Genomic DNA, 17,056 nt, shown 5'->3' with positions numbered 1-17,056 from the left:
AAGAGGCAAAAAAATAGAAAACTTGATAGTAAAGGGGATCACAACTATCCCCATATTGACTGGATACGTCACCTCAGAATGGGATGCAGAGATAAAGTTTCTAGACATCGTAATTAACTGTTTCTTGGAGCAGCTAGTCCTGGAATCCACAAGGAGAAAGACAATTCTTGTTTTAGTCTTAAGTGGAGCACAGAATTTGGTCCAAAAAGTGACTATAGCTGAACCGCTTGTTAATAGCGACCATAATATGATTAAATTTAACATACTTGTCTAGGGATGTGAGGGGTGTGTGGGAAATACCGAAGAAGCCCACCACAGTAGAATTTAATTTCAGAAAGGGGAACTACCCAGAAATGAGGAAGCTAGTTAAACAGAAATTTAAAAGGAACAGTCACAAAAGTAAAATGCCTGCAAGCTTCATGGGAACTTTTTAAAAACACCGTAATAAAGGCTCAGATAAAATGTATACCCCAAATTTAACAGAACAGTAAGAGGATGAAAAAAATGCCACAATGGCTAACCAAGAAAGTAGAGGAAGCAGTTAGAGACAAAAAGGCATCCTTTAGAAATTGGAAATGAAATCCTATTGAGGAAAAGAAAGGAGCATAAACTTTGGCAAGTCAATTATAAAAAGTATAATTAGGCAGGCCAAAAAAAGAATCTGAAGAGCAACTAGCAAAAGACGCAAACTAGCAGCAATTTTTTTTTTTTAAGTACATCAGAAGCAGAAAGCCTGCCAAACAATCACTGGGGCCACAGGACGATCAAGGTTCCAAAGGAGCACTCAAGGAAGACAAGGCCTTTGTGGAGAAGCTAAATGAATTATTTGGAGGCAGCAGGTTTAAAACAATTATAAGGAAGTACTTCTTCACAAAAAGCACAGTCAACCTGTGGAACTTGTTGCCAGAGAATGCTGTGAAGAACAAAACTACAACTGGATTCAATAAAGAATTAGCTAAGTTCATGAAGGATAGGTCCATTAATGACTATTAGGCAAAATGGTCAGGAATGCAACCCCATACTCTGGTGTTCCTCGGCCTCTGACTGCCAGAAGCTGGGAATGGATGATGGGGGATAGATCTCTTTATGATTGCCTTGTTCTGTTCATTCCCTTTGAAGCAGGGATGGTGTCCCTCACCTCTGTTTTTCCAGAAGCTGGGAATGGGTGACAGAGGATGGACCACTAGATGATTACCTGTTCTGCTCATTCCCTCTGAAGCACCTGGCACTGGCCACTGTTGGAAGACAGGGTAGGATATTGGGGTGACCCAATATGGTCATTTTTATGTTTCTTATGTAGGTACTTTCTAAACACACCAGAAGTATGGTCGCTGCCTTCAGCAGCTAAAGACAGACCAGAAAAGAGGTTTAAAGGAAAGCAGGCAATTTATATACAAATCAGCTCAATTCAGTGTAAGTGGAGAGGTTTAGAGGCTATTCTAAGGAGGGCACTGAGGATGTAACTTGCATGGGGAGCTGCCTGAAAGAAAGCATGGAGGTGATTGTGTAAGACACTGAGAAGGCTATGTGCAAAGATGATATCTAATTTAAAGCATTGTTATTAGTTTTGTTATTTAGCTGTTTATTTTTACTCCTGATGTTTGGAATCAGCGATTAAGAGATAACAAAAATAGTGACAGAGGTGAGAAGGTGAAAAGTAAGCTCCCTCTTAAGATTTGAAATTTCAAATTAGAACTGGAATTGATCCTACATGGCATGTTCCATTGATTAGTGATGGGAACACAGAGAGCCTCTTTTATTAATGTGAATCCACCTCTGTAATTCTGGCAGGCAATATGTGGCCTGTAATTATTTCTTTACACTGTTCTACTAATTTGCATTCCAATTATACTTTGTTTTCAATAGATAAAAACTGCAATATGAAACATAAATATAATTTATATTGATTGTTTTGCCACCCTATAAAACAATAATAGAGCAAACCTTCATGTAAATATTACTAGTCAGCTTTCATCATACCATTTAAATGTCAAGCCGGAAAAACCATACATTAAACATTCATTTAAACATGTTGCTGCAGTTCTGGATTAGCCAATAAAATATAACTTTTCTGAAGATCAAATCTGTTCATGCCACTAATTTCTTTTAGTGTAAATTTCAGCTTGATTTGTCTACACTAGAGATTTGCATTGGTGCAACTGCAATGGTGACTGACCACTCATGTTTGAAGGGGGCAAATGTCCACTGTAGGCAAGGTCTTATTGCAAACTTCCCATTATCAGTTAGACCTGTGCTTTGGATCAAGAGGTTGACTGTATATGGCCCTTAACTTACAGCAACAACCCATGCCTCATTTAAAAAAAAAAAATTAAGTAATTTTGGCCCTCCTGAATTAGATAGCTCTGCTTTGGGGAAGGCAAACACAGAGATCCCATTGCCATAAATTAAACTTTACAGTGATACAGCTGATGTGTTAAGATTCTGAAAGAATTTACTTAGTTTTATTTTAGCTGGTAAATATGATGATAAAAATTAGCCTCAAACTGTTTCCAAGGACAGGAAGGTGCCATTCACAAACAGACAAACCCTGAGCTTCAAATGTCTCCCAGTGAATCTATGAACAAATACAGACAGTGATAGATTTAGTACGTATGTACTAATGTATTGAATGACTATATTCATAATACTGGAACAAACATAAAGGATGCAGACATCGTCTTCAATATGTATTGTTTTAAATTTTCCAAATGCTTTTTTCATATAATTCAGTATTCAGTGGGAGTTTTCCCTAAGTTTAGAGGTACACGGTCAAAGCAAAAAAAAAAAAAAGTATATTTTTGTGGTTTTTAAGGATAAGGCTATACACAACACCCCCCTACAAACCCATTCCTGGAAAACTGAAATAACTTTGCTCATTTGCTAGGTGTCTACATTTTTGAAGTGTGCAGAGACCCTTGAAGTATCTTGATAGGCATTTCTATCACCGTAATCTCTAGGAGAGTAGGACTAAAAGCCTGCTATCAAGCACTTAAGGCAGGCATGATAATGCTTTAATTATATAGAATACAAAAAATTACACTATAGTGCTAAAGTTATTCAGTAGCTTATGCGCAATGTGCCACTTTGCTATGATTGCCCTCCTTAAAAAGAAGGGGATAATAAAAAGCTTCAGAATCAAAGGCTACACTGTTTGCCTTCGCTGCTGTGTTTCTATTGAACATTCTTGCCTGCGCACTGAGCCTTGCACTGAGCTGTGCAATGCCACGGAAGAGCTCAGGAAAAGCTTTTCAAACCTCATGGAGTTTTGATCTCCAGTAACATGTAGAATTGTTTAATCTCATTTTTCTCCTCTCCCCCCACCAAAAATTGGTAGATGCCTCTGTCTTCCATGTTATTATTGTAGAAGGCCAGCTCTGCTTCTTGTTTTGGTTTCTTGTTTTCTTAACTTCCAACTGCACTGTTAATTAAACATTTTATCCTTAGGGAGCCAGAAAACAAGATGAGGGCTGGTGTGTGGGTAACAGTTTTCCTTTTTGTGTTTAGATGTAAAAAGGGTCTAGACAAGCAATATTTATTAATCATAAAAATCAGTGCTATTTCTGTTCAGAGTCCCTGTTTGCTGCTGGTGCTTATTATATTTTTAATAGCTGCAAATGGACCGGGGTATGACCAGTCCTTTGACACGTGGGCTTGTCTTTTCTCTGTCATATTAAAATATGTCTCACATCTGATCCCATGTGTGAGAATGGGGAAAAGGGGATGTGTAGACATTCATTCCTCCGTACTATTCATGGCTGGAATTTGAGATTGCAAAGATATCTATTGCTTTATTTTCCCCGCCCCCATGTTACCATCAGTCCTGCTCACCCTGACTCATGATATAAATACGATCAATAATGTTTCTGGTCTGGTTCTGTGGTTCACTCTCACAGCAAAATGCCTGTTGACCATTTCACATTCAGTATGATTAAGGCTACGAGTCTGTCATGGAGGTCACGGATTCTGTGATTTTTTGTGACCTCCGCAACTTCAGGGCTTTGGCTGTCAGCCCTAGGCAATGGAACTAGGGCTGTCAGCGGGTGGCAGGGTGAGCCCTGGGCGGCAAAGGATTACCACATGGCCTGTATTTGACCGGCCTGGCCATTTTTTTAATGGTTTTGCCAGTTGCTAGAAAAATAATTTAATCTGCCAGGGTTTTTTTTATGAGGCTCTAAAGGTTTGCATTATTATCACAATACACTGGGATATCTAATGTTAAAGGTTTCTGTGTCCAGCTAAAGATGGGCAGTGTTCCCACCTCTGCAGTTTAAGTAAGAAAATGATGTTATCAGTCTTATCTCTGTGTTCTTTCTCTAATTACTATAAGTAGCTGTCGAAGCTTGCTGTTGGGGTTGCGTCAGGCTTGCTTTGTGTGTGGGGGTGCATGCCTTTTTTTCCATTTCAAAGGTAGTAACCCTAGGTCGGTGGGGCTCTCACTGTCAGCCCCTCCCCCGGGCAGCAGGATGAGCCCTGAGCAGTGGGGATCTGGTTGTCAGCTCCCTCCACCCAGGTAGCAAGGTTTGGTCTGTCAGTCTGTCCTGGGCAGCAGGGCTTGGTCTGTCATAGAATCATAGAATATCAGGGTTGGAAGGGACCTCAGGAGGTCATCTAGTCCAACCCCCTGCTCAAAGCAGGACCAATCCCCAACCAATCCCCAACTGTCATCTCCCCCTGGGCAGCAGGGCTCTGCCTGTCAGCTCCTCCCACCCAAGAGGGGGAGCTCTGGCTGTCAGTCTTCCCCCGGGTGACGGGGCTCAGGTTGTCAGTCCGTCCTGGGTGGTGAGGCTCTGGCTGTCAGTATGCCCTCAGTGGCTGGTTGCCAACTGTCTAATCGCACAAACCCAAACACCCTTGCCTTGCCCCACCCCTTCTCCAAGGCCATGCCCATGCCCTGCTCCTTCTCAGAGGCCCCACTCCCCGGTCACTCGAGCCCCCCTCCCTCCGTCTCGCTCTCCCCCACCCTCACTCACTTTAACCGGGCTGGGGCAGGGGGTTGAGGTGTGGGAGGGGGTGGGGGCTCTGGGCTGGGGGGTGTGGCTGAGGGGTTTGGAGTGTGGGAGGGAGCTCCAGGCTGGGCCTGGGATAAGGGTGCAGAAGGGGGGTGCGGGCTCTGGGAGTTTGGGTGTGGGAGAGGACTCCAGGCTGAGCCTGGGACAGGGAGTTGGGGTGTGGAAGAGTGTGAGGGGTGCAGGCTCCAGGAGGGAGTTTTGGTGCAGGAGGGGGCTCTGGGTTGGGGTGCAGGAGGGGGTTTAGGGTGTAGCTCCAGCCAGGTAGCGTTTACCTTGGGCGGCTCCTGGAAACGACAGCATGTCTGACAGCGGCTCCAAGTCTCGGGGCAGCCAAGTGCCTACATGCACTGCTCCCGCAGCTCCCACAGGCCATGGTTCCCTGTTCCCAGCCACTGAGAGCTGCGGAGTGGGTGCTCGGGCTCGGGGCAGCTCACGGAGACCCCCTGGCTGTGCCTCCGCTGAGGGGCCACAGGGACATGCTAGCCGCTTCTGGGGGCCGTGTGGAGCCAGGGCAGGTAGGGAGCCTGCCTTAGCCCCAGCCGTGTTAGTCTGTATTCGCAAAAAGAAAAGGAGTACTTGTTGCACCTTAGAGACTAACCAATTTATTTGAGCATAAGCTTTCGTGAGCTACAGCTCACTTCATCGGATGCGTACTGTGGAAACTGTATGCATCCGCTGAAGGGAGCTGTAGCTCACGAAAGCTTATGCTCAAATAAATTGGTTAGTCTATAAGGTGCCACAAGTACTCCTTTTCTTTTTGCCTTAGCCCTGTTGCGCTGCCGGACTTTTAGCAGCCTAAATTTTCCCGGATTGGCTTCAGTAGCCTCAGGGAGATCGAGCCCAGTTGTGGGAGACTCCTGGCCAAACCAGGACGACGCCTTTGGCAATGCTACGGGCGGTGGGGTTGGGTTGCTAGTCTGCCCTGGGCAGCTGGGCTCTGGCTATCAGCTTCCCCCCTGCAGGCAGTGGGGCTCAGGCTGTCAGTTCGACCTGGGCAGCGAGGCTCAGGCTGTGAGCTTCCCCTGTGTACTGCCCCTGACTTTTACTAAAAATAACTGTGACAAAATCTTAACCTTAAGTATGATGACTGCGATTATTGTAACCATGCTCATATTCCCGTGTACTCTGCAACCTCCATAGGCTCCCTCTTGGTGGTTACCAGGCATGGTCCCTCCTCGCTGTGGCCCGCCCCTTGCACTGAGCGGGGGAGCTGATTACGTTACTGTCCCATCCCACCTCTAGCTCTTCGCTGAAGCAAGCCAAGGAGTGCGTTTTGTGCCACTGCTGCCAAGAGGCGCAGAAACAAACCGCTGCTGCGGTGGCTTTTCGTCCTTTGCGCCAAACCGCGCGCTCCTCCTCCCCGTTCTTCCTTCCGCAAGGCGCACACTCCGCACACCTACGCAGGAGACCCCCCCCCACGATGCTCTTAGTACTGGACACATTTTCCCAGAGAGAGCGCACACACTTCGCACAGTAGATTTGCTTTAATTTACAAAAGTTCCTTTTATTTAAGATCCAGAGCGTGTGGGTTTGTTTTTTTTTAATATAAAATGACCTGGCCCCGCTTGACAACAACGCAAAAGGGTGGCGGTAAAATAAATAAAGCGCTCCAACAAACAAGGCCTAGTATGTAATCCCATGTCCCTTCCCCCCCCCCCGGGGGGGGGGGCAAAATGCCCCGCCACCTCCTCCCCCCGTCCCTGGGGAGGTTCAAATGCCAACAGATGAACTTAACGTTTGGAAAACCATTTTACCCATGAGAATCCACATACCCAGCTCGACCGGATCCAGCTGTGACCCGGAGATACGATCGCCCGCATAACCCAGCCAAGTATAAAAGGCAACGGGAGGAAAGGGTGGGTGGTGGGAAGGGGGTAATTGTATCAAATAAATAGATGCCCCCCAATTCAAGCAATTCTGCTACAGAACTCGTGGAAGTCCTTCTCCATGAATATCTCGCTCTCGATCACATCGTCCTCGGAAGGGAAGTACTGCAAGCTCTCCTCCTGGTGCACGTCCGCCAAGCCGCCGCCGAAAAACCGCAACTGCTGCTGCGAAGAGGGCTCCGAGTCAGTGGCGGCCGAGGAAGCGGGCGGAGACCAGGAGGAGGAGCGAGGATCCTCGGCAAAGTCCATCAGCGCCCCCCGGGAGTTCTCTAGCACCCCCAGGTAAGAGTCCATGTCCAGCGGGTCCATCTCACTGTCCGACCCGCCGCTCTCGGTGCCCACCGAGTCCGACCGCAGGTGCATGAGCTGGTACTTCTCCCGCATCAGGAACTGGTTGGTGTTGCGGGGGGCCCGCATGCCCGGGGCTCGCTTGCCCATCATGTTGACGGGGCGCAGAGAGAGCAGCACCCTGGGGCGGGTGGGCCGATAGCACCGCTGGGAGGCCCTGCAGTGCTGCTGGTGGTAATGGGCGTGCGTCCTACTGCCCAAAAGCTTCCTGGAGAAGGCGGGGGTCCTTCCACGCCAGCTGTGGTGCCAGCGACCCCTGCTGCAGCCCCTCCGGGGCGCTCCCTCCTTCAGCTGCTGCTGGTAGGCTTCCGGCACCTCTTCCTCCTTCCCAGCCCTGGCAGGCTCCCAGGGGGCACCCCTGGCTCCTGTGCCACACGTGATCAGCTCTTCTCTTCTCAACATAGTAACCCTCTCACATACTCTTTGCAGCCCTGGACAGCTGCCAACAACCCCCAAAGAAGCAAATTCAATGTCGTCGTCTTCTTCTTAGCGTTTCCCCCCCTTCTGGGTTGGCTTGTTCGTTGCTGGTTTGTAAAGCACTGCGGTTTCCCCCCAGCCAAAGGGGCTTTCCTGCTGCCTCTACCTTTTCACAATCCGCTCTGTTTTTTTCTTGACCAGAGCCCTTTGACAGTGCATAGCCTGGCTGAGCTGCTGCAGGCTGTGGGGCAGCTTGACCAGTTTTAGGCTGCTGCCTAGAAGAGATTATCTCGCCTTCTTCTGTAGCAGATTGTTACTCCGGTGCAAACCGCTACAGAATAACAACTGCCTAGGACTGTGGGTGTGTTTGACAAAAGGAGAAGGGGAGAGAAGCAGGGAGGTCGCGTCGGACGCTCTTTGCCGTTCACTGTCTAGTTGCACAGCCCCGAGAAAACAAACACACACCACCCTCCGGGATTTGCTTGCTCTTTTTTAGTGTTTCTCCAGTCCACACCCCCTTATGTACAGGACATGGAGCAGTCCAAAAGCAGCCAGTGTGGAGGGGGTGTGTGCATCAACGAATAATTTTTCCTTCCAAACCCTTGCATCGACCTGCAAAATCGATATGCTGCATGTCAGGCAAGGAGGAATGCGTCCGCATGGGGTGTCGGTGGTGTTTTCTGCTTCTCCCCTTACATTTTTTGCATTTACACAATAGTGGTTTGGCCCAACTCCAGGCGAGTTATTCTGTGTGATTTCCATGCACAACCCTCGCCTACGCCCGGATTTTTTTGCGCAGCTCCACCCCGAGCTTGCCTTGGTTGCATCGGATACGTAAAGTGCTTAACGGCCGGTAGAAGCACAAAACAAGCGCTTGAGTGGCGTGTTGCTCAGAGGAACAGACGGGGCGGTGCCTAGGCAAGTGAATGCCTGCGAACTGGCAGGAGAGACAGCTACCAGGGGAACCCTGGGTCTAGCTGCACACTGCAGCTGTGTTTGCAAAGGGTTGATATGCTGGAGGGACAGTGTGTGAAAACTCTTTTCAGCCTTCCCCACCCCTTGTAACTCCTTGCATGTGCGGTCTGGGTGGCACACCAGCAATAATTGGAGATAGGGGAAGCTGCCATCCTGCCACTGAAAGTTGACGAAAGAGGGGTGGGGTGGGTGATTGATCGTGGGCATTTTAGCTGTGGGTTCTTGTTTGTTTTTATTGGTGGGCGTCCAAGACTCCCGCCCCTCCCTCAACATCAGCTGTTTGGACACTGGGAGATCCCTACACATTGCTCACTGAAGCTATTCGTCGTCTTCCCACCAGAACCATTGTAACAAATCCTGTCCGTTTTACATCTCAGAAAAAGGCAAAGGATTTTTAAAAATATCCCGAGGCAAGTCTGTCTAACACTCTTTAGCGGGCCCGGCCCGAAGTTCGGCTTAAAAGCTGTAGAGAAATGATCAGGAAGACCCTTCCTCATTTCGAAAGGTCCGGGATAAAATTGCATATTCCAGTGTAAAAAAAGAACACGAACACAAGATTGATCTCGTTCACGAAACAGCAGTAGCAAGGGGAGTATGCTGGGAGTGAAGGGAGGAGTTGCAGGGGCCTGGAGCAGCACTGTCCATACACATTCAATTTCTATTTGACTACAAGGGGGCGGAGTGGAGGACTGGGGAGGATCCGTTCGCAAGGGACGTGCTAGACTTGTTCTACAGCCCTTGTTTACAGCCATCATGTTTAGCCAGCCCCCTTCTCTCCCCGCTGGCAGACGGACACCCTGACCCTCCCCCTTCTCGTCTGCTTTTGGGGTGGGGGTGGAGGGTTAGGGAGGAGGAGGAGGATTTAAGGGCTGTGCAAACAAACTGTCATCTCAAGAACTCTGCTAGAGTGTTCAAATAGTTAACTGTTTGCATCGTGTTCCTTAATGCAATTTAGTAACCTAGTGTATTAATTAAAATACTTACAGATTATGCCAGATGGATCTGCCAATAGCTGGAGTGAGCAAAATGTTCCCATTAGCTTTGTTTACACCTTTTGGCCACCTTTTTAATTGGTTTTTCACCTAGATATTAGTGGTCTGATTTTTAGGGAGTGCTGAGCACATATTTAAGTCAGGAGGAGCAGTGGATGTTTAACATTTGAAAATCAGGTAACTTAATTTAGCAGCTTAAATATGCATTTAGCTGCTTAATTTTAGGCACATAAATTTGAAAGCCTTGGGCTTTGTATTTATGAGTAGATTTTTGCCTTTATTTAGACAACTTCAAACAAACTGTCGAACAACCATGTGATTGTTGGAGCATTTTGAACTTTAGTACCAGAGTGTGGCGTAAGGGCTGTTTAAACAGTTAGCATTTAACTTTGTCTTCTTACACATGACAGTGACTTCTCTACTGTCCCCAGTCTTGAAGATACATTATTTACCACAAAAATAACTACCATGTACTCAGTCAAAATAATTTTCATTACCCTGTGGGCATGAGTAAGGACAGCAAGATTGGGGTGCTTATATATGTTTACTGTAGCTGTGGTGAGGGGAAAGAGGAGAATAAACTATACAAGACTGAGCCCTGGTCTACACTACGACTTTAGGTCGGATTTAGCAGCGTGAGATTGGTTTAGCCCTGTACCCGTCCACACTAAGAAGCCATTTTTTCTGACTTTAAGGGCTCTTAAAACCGGTTTCTGTACTCCTCCCCGACGAGTGGATTAGCGCTGAAATCGACCTTGCTGGGTCCAATTTGGGGTAGTGTGGACACAATTCGACGGTATTGGTCTCCGGGAGCTATCCCAGAGTGCTCCACTGTGACCGCTCTGGACAGCACTCTCAGCTCAGATGCACTGGCCAGGTAGACAGGAAAAGCTCCGCAAACTTTTGAATTTCATTTCCTGTTTGACCAGCGTGGCGAGCTGATCAGCAGAGGTGACCATGCAGAGCTCATCAGCAGAAGTGACCATGCAGTCCCAGAATCGCAAAAGAGCTCCAACATGAACCGAACGGGAGGCACTGGATCTGATCGCTGTATGGGGAGATGAATCTGTGCTATCAGAACTCCGTTCGAAAAGACGAAATGCCAAAATATTTGAAAAAATCTCCACGGGCATGAAAGGACAGAGGCTATAACAGGGACCCACAGCAGTGCCGTGTGAAACTTAAGGCAAGCCTACCAAAGAACCAGAGAGGCAAATGGCCACTCCGGGTCAGAGCCCTAGACATGCCGCTTCTATGATAAGCTGCATGCCATTCTAGGGGGTGCCCCTACAACTACCCCAACCCTGTGCATGGACTCCGTCAATGGACTCTCATGCAACAGGGATGTGGATTTTGGGGATGAGGAAGATGATGAGGAGGAGGAGATTGAAGCACAGCAAGCAAGTGGAGAAACCGTTTTCCCCAACAGCCAGGAACTGTTTTTCACCCTGGATCTAGTACCCTCCCAACCCACCGAAGGCAGGCTCCCGGACCGAGAAGGCGGAGAAGGGACCTCTGGTGAGTGTACCTTTGTAAATATAATACATGGTTTAAAAGTAAGCGTGTTTAATGATTAATTTGCCCTGACGACTTGGGATGCATTCGCGGCCAGTACAGCTACTGGAAAAGTCTGTTAATGTGTATGGGGATGGAGTGGAAATCCTCCAGGGACATCTCAGTGAGGCTCTTCTGGATGTACTCCCAAAGCTTTTGCAAAAGGTTTCTGGGGAGGGCAGCCTTATTCCGTCCTCCATGGTAGGACACTTTACCCAGACAGGCCAGCAGCACGTAGTCTGGAATCATTGCATAACAAAGCATGGCAGTTTATGGTCCTGGTGTTTGCTGGCATTCAAGCAACATCCGTTCTTTATCTCTCTGTGTTATCCTTAGGAGAGTGATATCATTCGTGGTCACCTGGTTGAAATAGGGGAGCTTTATTAAGGGGACATTCAGAGGTGGCCATTCCTGCTGGGCTGTTTGCCTGTGGCTGAACAGAAATCACCCCAGCTGTTAGCCACGCAATGGGGGGAGGGGTGAAGCGATCATCCCAGAGAATTGGGGGTGTGGGTGGGTGGTTACTTGGGTTTGTGCTGCATGTTAACCCGAAAACCACAGCCCCTCCTTTTAAATGGCCAACCCATTTTAAAGGGCCAACCCAATGGGTGGTTGGTATGTGAAATGAGGGCGCTGCTGTTTGAAACCATTCCCACATGTTAGGAAGGTTAAAGAAGCCAAAAGACTGTGGCTTACCATGGCTGCCTGCAAGCCGAATTCTGTTGCACGCCGAATTCTGTTGCATGTGTGATCTCTCACACCATACTGGCAGGCCCTCGATATAAGAGGCAAAATGCGACCTTGTAAAGAAAGCACACATGCTATGTAATGTTAACAGCTTGGTTCACTGTGAGTCTACCCATTGTCCTCTAAAATGTCTCTTTTTTAAGACTAATCTCCCTTTTTTCCCTCCCGCAGCTGCAAATGTTTCATCGCTCCATGTATCATCTCCGTCCCAGAGGCTATCAAAGATTAGAAGCCTAAAAAAACACACTTGCGATGAAATGTTCTCTGAACTCATGCAATCCTCCCAGCTGAAAGAGCCCAGCACAATGTGTGGAGGGAGACAATGTCAGAGTCCAGGAAAGCACAAAATGAACGTGAGGAGAGGAGGGACGAGCGAGAGGAGAGGAGGCAGGATGCAGTGCTGAGGCTACTGGAGGCTCAAACTGATATGCTCCAGTGTATGGTTGAGGTGCAGGAAAGGCAGCAGGAGCACAGACCACTGCTGCAGCCCCTGTCTAACCAACCACCCTCCTCCCCAAGTTCCATAGCCTCCTCACCCAGATGCCCAAGAGTGCGGTGGGGGGGCCTCCAGGCACCGAACCACTCCACCCCAGAGGACTGCCCAAGCAACAGAAAGCTGGCATTCAATAAGTTTTGAAGTGCAGTGTGGCCTTGTCCTTCTGTCCTCCCCTCCTCCACCCCCCCACCCGGTGCTTCCTCCTTCCCCACCCCTCCTGGGCTACCTTGGCAGTTATCCCCCCATTTCTGTGACGAATTAATAAAGAATGAATGAATTTGAAACAACAATGACTTTATTGCCTCTGCAAGCGGTGATAAAAGGGGGGCTTACAAGGAAGTAGAGTGAACCAAGGGGGCGGGTTTTCATCAAGGAGAAACAAACATAACTTTCACACCATAGCCTGGCCAGTCATGAAACTAGTTTTCAAAGCTTCTCTGATGTGCCGCGTGCCCTGCTGTGCTCTTCTAACCGCCCGGGTGTCTGGCTGCGCCTAATCAGTGGCCAGGTGATTTGCCTCAACCTCCCACCCTGCCATAAACGTCTCCCCCTTACTATCATAGATACTGTGGAGCTCACAGCAAGCAGTAATAACGATGGGAATATTGGTTTCGCTGAGGCCTAATCGAGTCAGTAAACTGCGCCAGCGTGCTTTTAAACGTCCAAATGCACATTCTACCACCATTCTGCACTTGCGCAGCCTGTACTTGAACAGCTCCTGATGACTACCCAGGGTGCCTGTGTATGGCTTCATGAGCCATGGCATTAAGGAGTAGGCTGGGTCCCCAAGGATAACTAAAGGCGTTTCAACATCCCCAACAGTTATTTTCTGGTCTGGAAAGTAAGTCCCTTGCTGCAGCCGTTCCCACAGACCAGAGTACCTGAAGATGCAAGCGTCATGTACCTTTCCCGGCCATCCCACGTTGATGTTGGTGAAATGTGCCTTGTGATCCACCAGTGCTTGCGGCACCATTGAAAAATACCCCTTTTGCTTTATGTACTGGTTGCCTTGGTGGTCCGGTCCCAAGATAGGGATATGCGTTCCGTCTATCGCCCCACCACAGTTGAGGAATCCCATTGCAGCAAAGCCATCCACTATGACCTGCACATTTCCCAGAGTCACTACCCTTGATAGCAGCAAGTCAGTGATCGCGTTGGCTACTTGCATCACAGCAGCTCCCACAGTAGATTTGCCCACTCCAAATTGATTCCCGACTGACCGGTAGCTGTCTGGCATTGCAAACTTCCAGAGGGCTATCGCGACTCGCTTGTGAACTGTAAGGGCTCCTCTCCTCTCGGTATTCTGGCAATTCAGGGCAGGGGAAAGCAAGTCACAAGTTCCATGAAAGTGCCCTTACACATGTGAAAGTTTCGCAGCCATTGGGAATCATCCCAGACCTGCAACACTATGCGATCCCACCAGTCTGTGCTTATTTCCTGGGTCCAGAATAGGCATTCCATGGCATGAACCTGCCCCATTGCCACCAGGATGGCCAAATTGCCAGGGCCCGTACTTTGAGAGAAGTCTGTGTCCATGTCCTCATCCTCATCGCTCTCCTCACTGTGCTGCCGTCGCCTACTCGCCTGCTTTTGCAGGTTCTGGTTCTGCATATACTGCTGGATAATGCGCCTGGTGTTTAGAGCAGTCACAACTGCTGCAGTGATCTGAGCGGGCTCCATGCTTGCCGTGGTGTGGTGTGAGCAGAAGAGCAGAATGGCAGCGGAAGTGGCGGGTGGATGGCGATGCTGACAGCAATATGGCGCCCACATGGAAAAAGGCACAAAACAATTGTAGACCGTTGCTTTCATGGAGGGAGGAGCAAAGGGTAGGCTGGCAGCAGACGGTGCACTACGACTGCTAGCCGTCGTCATCTCCTGGGTGCTCACCAGCAGACAGTGCAGTACGACTGCTAGCTATGATCGTCTCCTGGGTGCTCGCGGTGCTGCTGGCTGGGAGAGCAGCCTGAGGCAGAATGGTCCTCTCAAGGATTGAACTCACAACCCTGGGTTTAGCAGGCCAATGCTCAAATCAATGAGCTATCCCTCTGCCAATATTCCAGGCAGGACTGAATCTCCATTAGACAAAACTTAAAAGAAGAGACTGACCTGAGTCACTCCCATTTATGTCCAGGCGCCCCTGACAGACCTTACCGAGATCTGCCAGGAGCACCCATGTCTGCCCAGGCGCCCCTGACAGACCTCACCAAGATCTGCCAGGAGCACCCATGTCTGCCCAGGCACCCCGAGCGACCTCACTGAGGCTGGCCAAGAGCACCCAGGAGACGACGAGGATGGATACCAGTCATACTGCACTATCTGCTGCCATAAGGCAATGAGCTGCTGCTGTGTAGCAATGCAGTCCCATGTCTACCAGCACCCAGGAGACATATGGTGACGGTGAGCTGAGCGGGCTCCATGCTTGCCTTGGTATGGCATCTGCACGGGTAACCCAGGAAAAAAGGTGCAAAACGATTGTCTGACATTGATTTCACGGAGGGAGGGAGGGAGGGAGGGAGGAAGGGGGGGCCTGATGACATGTACCCAGAGCCACCCGCAACAATGTTTTTTGCCCCATCGGGCATTGGGATCTCAACCCAGAATTCCAATGGGCGGCGGAGACTGCAGGAACTGTGGGATAGTTACCCACAATGCAACGCTCCACAAGTTAACGCTAGCCTCGGTACTGTGGATGCACTCCGCTGACTTAATGGTCTTAAGTGGGGACACACACAATCGACTTTATAAAATCACTTTCAAAAAAATCGACTTCTATAAATTCGACCTAATTTCATAGTGTAGACATAGAAGAGGGGGAGAAAGATAAAAAAGGTAGAGAATGAACAAGGGCAAGCCAAAGGTAGTTGTGGGAGGAGAAATGGAGTTGAGCAACAGGAGTAAAAGGTGAGGGCAGAATTGACCAGACACATGCTATGTTCAATCAAAGTGGAAAAATATAATTTATTAATATTGCTTAAATATGTATTATTTTAACTAGTAATTTGTTTTAAAATTCCTTTAGAACAGGAACTAATACAGAGTTTACTTTAACATAACTGCTTAAGTTGTGTTTGTCAACTGTGAGTTAAAGAAACTAGGACTGTCGATTAATCGCAGTTAACTCACTAAATTAACTAAAAAATTAATCACGATTAAAAAAATTAATCGTGATTAATCGCACTGTTAAACAATAGAACACCAATTGAAATGTATTACATCTTTTTGGATGTTTTTCTACATTTTCAAAAATATTGATTTCTATTACAACACAGAACACAAAGTGTACAGTGCTCATTTTATATTATTTTTTATTACAAATATTTTCACTGTAAAAATGATCAAGAAAAGAAATAGTATTTTTCAGTTCATCTCATACAACTACTGTAATGCAATCTCTTTATCATGAAAGTGTAACTTACAAATGTAATTTTTTTTTGTTACATAACTGTGCTCAAAAGAAAACAATGTAAAACTTTAGAACCTACAAGTCCACTCAGTCCTACTTCTTGTTCAGTCAATCCCTAAGACAAACAAGTTTGTTTACATTTACAGGAGATACTGCTGCCTTCTTATTTACAATGCCATCTAAAAGTGAGAACAGGAATTTGCATGGCACTTTTCTAGCCGGCATTGCAAGGTATTTACATGCCAGATATGCTAAACATTTGTATGCCCCTTCATGCTTTGGCCACCATTCCAGATGACATGCTTCTGTGCTGATGATACTTGTTAAAAAAAAATGCTTTAATTAAATTTGTGACTGATCTCCTTGGGGGAGAATTGTATGTCTCCTGTTCTGTTTTACCCGCATTCTGCCATATATTTTATGTTATAGCAGTCTCCGATGATGACTCAGCACAAGTTCGTTTTAAGAACACTTTCACGGCAGATTTGACAAAACGCAAAGAAGGTACCACTGATTTCTAAAAATAGCTTCAGCGCTCAACCGAAGGTTTAAGAATCTGAAGTGCCATCTAAAAGATGACAAGGATGAGGTATGGAGCATGCTTTCAGAAGTCTTAAAAGAGCAATACTCAGATGTGGAAACTACAGAACCCGAACCACCAAAAACAGAAAATCAATCTTGTGTTGGTGGCATCTGACTCAGATGATGAAAATGAACATGCATCGGTCCGCTCTGCTTTGGATTGTTATCGAGAAGAACCCGTCATCAGAATGGACGAATGTCCTCTGGAATGGTGGTTGAAGCATGAAGGGACATATGAATCTTTAGCACATCAGGCACATAAATATCTTGTGACGCTGGCTACAACAGTGCCATGCGCACGCCTGTTCTCACTTTCAGGTGACTTTGTAAATAAGAAGTTGGCAGTATTGTCTCCTGCAAATTGTAACCAAACTTGTTTGTCAAAGTGATTGGATGAAGTAGGACCGAGTGGACTTGTAGGTTCTAAAGTTTTGTTTTATTTTTGAATACAGTTTTTTGGGGTATATAATTCTTCATTTGTAAGTTCAACATTTACGATAAAGAGATTGCACTACAGTATTTGTATTAGGTGAATTGAAAAATGCTATTTCTTTTGTTTTTTTACAGTGCAAATATTTGTAATAAAAATAAATTTAAAGTGAGCACGGTACACTTTGTATTCTGTGTTGTAATTGAAATGAATATAT

General features: G+C 47.2%; 1 protein-coding gene and 1 long non-coding RNA gene across 3 annotated transcripts in view; both read left to right on the top strand.

Moving 5' to 3' along the window:
- The window catches only part of IARS1 (isoleucyl-tRNA synthetase 1), a 225,591-nt gene that overhangs the window by 9,825 nt on the left and 198,710 nt on the right, over positions 1 to 17,056 (top strand). The gene's annotated exons all lie outside the window — the stretch shown is intronic.
- LOC141991513 (uncharacterized) lies at positions 9,480 to 12,606 on the top strand. 2 transcript variants are annotated; one of them, XR_012640381.1, is made up of 3 exons: positions 9,480 to 9,804; positions 10,323 to 11,145; positions 12,100 to 12,606. It is a non-coding gene; the product is annotated as an uncharacterized LOC141991513 (long non-coding RNA). The 2 variants fall into 2 exon arrangements; XR_012640382.1 differs by having other exon boundaries at positions 9,490 to 9,804; positions 10,557 to 11,145.

Source organism: Natator depressus, chromosome 7 (genome assembly GCF_965152275.1).
Source record: "Natator depressus isolate rNatDep1 chromosome 7, rNatDep2.hap1, whole genome shotgun sequence".
Taxonomy (NCBI): Eukaryota; Metazoa; Chordata; order Testudines; family Cheloniidae; genus Natator; species Natator depressus.
The sequence above is the reverse complement of the archived record's forward strand: the minus strand, read 5'-3'. Positions and strand labels throughout refer to the sequence as shown.